This window comes from Arachis ipaensis, chromosome B07, assembly GCF_000816755.2.
Source record: "Arachis ipaensis cultivar K30076 chromosome B07, Araip1.1, whole genome shotgun sequence".
Lineage (NCBI taxonomy): Eukaryota > Viridiplantae > Streptophyta > Magnoliopsida > Fabales > Fabaceae > Arachis > Arachis ipaensis.
Window position 1 is genome coordinate 24,257,731 of NC_029791.2, and position 2,259 is coordinate 24,259,989.

Sequence of the window (2,259 nt, forward strand, 5' to 3'; positions counted from 1 at the left end):
CTGTACCTCAGCTCTGGTCCCTGGAGTGCTCTGCTCACGAAGTAGACGGGCTGTTGTGTCTTTGCTTCTTCTGTAACGAGGATCGCGGCAAGCGCTTCCTCGGTTACTGATAGGTAGAGGTAGAGCGGTTCTCCGGCTCTGGGTTTCCCGAGGACTGGTGGTGCCGCCAAGATTTGCTTGAAGTGGTTGAATGCCTCTTCGCACGCCGGTGTCCATTCGAACGTCATTCCCTTTCTCATTAAATTGAAGAAAGGTAGGGCCCTTGCTGCCGATGCGCCGAGAAAACGGGACAAAGCTGTCAATCTCCCAGCAAGTCTCTGGACGTCTTTGATGCAACCCGGACTCTTCATTTGAAGGACCGCTTGGCATTTTTCGGGATTGGCTTCCACTCCTCTTTGAGTGATCATGAAGCCCAGGAACTTTCCGGCCTCCATGGCGAACGCGCATTTGAGCGGATTAACCCTCATGTCGTGTTGTCGTAGGGACGAAAAAACGTCGTTAAGGTCGCTCAGGAGATCGTCAGGTCGTGCGGTCTTTGCGAGTATGTCATCTACATAGACTTCCACTGTTTTGCCCAGGAGTTCGCTGAATATCTTATTCATCAACCTTTGGTATGTGGCTCCTGCATTTTTTAGACCAAATGGCATTATCTTGTAACAATAGATGCCCCCTGGCGTTATGAACGCCGTTTTTTCCTCGTCGGGTCGGTGCATCGGTATCTGATTGTACCCTGAGTAGGCGTCCATGAAACTCAGATATCTGTACCCTGCCGCTGCGTCGACGAGTGCATCAATATTAGGTAGGGGGTAGCAGTCCTTGGGACAAGCCTTGTTGAGGTCAGAGTAGTCTACGCACATTCTCCACCTCCCGTTGTGTTTTTTAACCAGAACCACATTCGACAACCAAGTCGAGTAGTCCAGTTCCCGGATGAATCCCGCTTCTAAGAGGCTGGCCGTTTGCTTGGCTACCTCGTCCGCCCTTTCCTGTGACATTTTCCTCCTTCTCTGGGCCATTGGTTTGGCTCCTGCCTTTACGGCCAGGTGATGCGACATGAGCTGTGGGTCTATCCCTGGCATGTCGGCAGGTGTCCAGGCAAAGAGATCGGCATTAGCCCTGATCATCTCCATCAAAGGCTCTTTTATTTCGTGCGGGAGGTTTCTGTTTATGAATGTGAATTTATCGTCCTCCTCGCCGACTCTGAACTTTTCCAAGTCTCCTTCTGGCTCTGGTCTGGGTTTGTCGTCTACCCTGGCGTCCAGGTCGGCCAGGAAAACCCCTGACGCTTCCTTGGATTTTTTCCTGAGAGAAAGGCTGGCGTGGTCGCAAGCGACCGCCATTTCCAAGTCGCCCCGGAGGGATCCCACGGATCCGTCATCGGTGATGAACTTCATCACCAGTAGTTTCGTACTGATAACTGCTCCCAGGTCGTTAATGGTCTTTCTCCCCAGGATGATGTTATAAGCCGTCGAATCTCGTAATATTACAAAGTCTGCCATGATTGTCCTCCGTCTTTGCCCTTGTCCCACAGAGGTCGGGAGTGTGATGATTCCGTCTGGCTTGATGAAGTGGTCTCCTAACCCTACCACACCGTGCTGGTGGGTCGTCAGGTCGGAATCTCTCAATCCCAGGGCATCGAAAATGTTTCGGAACATGATGTTTGAGTCTGCCCCGTGTCTACCAGGATTCGTTTGACGAGGCCAGTTCCGACCCTAGCCGTGATGACCATGGGCGGGCTTTCTGGTACCTCGTCAAACCATTGGTCCTCCGGGCCGAAAGAGATAGGTGGGAGACCCTTAAGACTTCTAACAGGTGAGGTGGAGACCGCTAGGACCTTGGCATCTTTCTTTTGCGCCGATTTCGACCTCGGGGCGGTATTCCTGGCCGTCACCACGTTTACCACCATGAGACCGTGGTCGTCACCCTCTGGTTCCTGTCGTCGTCTTGTTGGTCGGGATCTGTCTTCGTTGTCGTTGTCCCGGTTGCGTCTCCTTGGTTCCCTTATAAGGTGGGAGAAGTCGGCGAGTTTGCCGTCCCTGATAGCTTGCTCGAGGGCATCCTTTAGGTCAAAGCAGTCTTGGGTCTTGTGCCCGTAACCCTTGTGATACTCGCAGTAGAGGTTCTTGTTTCCTCCCGTCCTGTCCTTCAGTGGTCGGGGCTTCGACAGTATCCCCTTTTCTGCTATCTGTTGGTAAACTTCAGTGATCGATGCCGTGAGGGGGGTGTAGTTGGTGAACTTCCCAACTCGGGGGAACGGTTTGG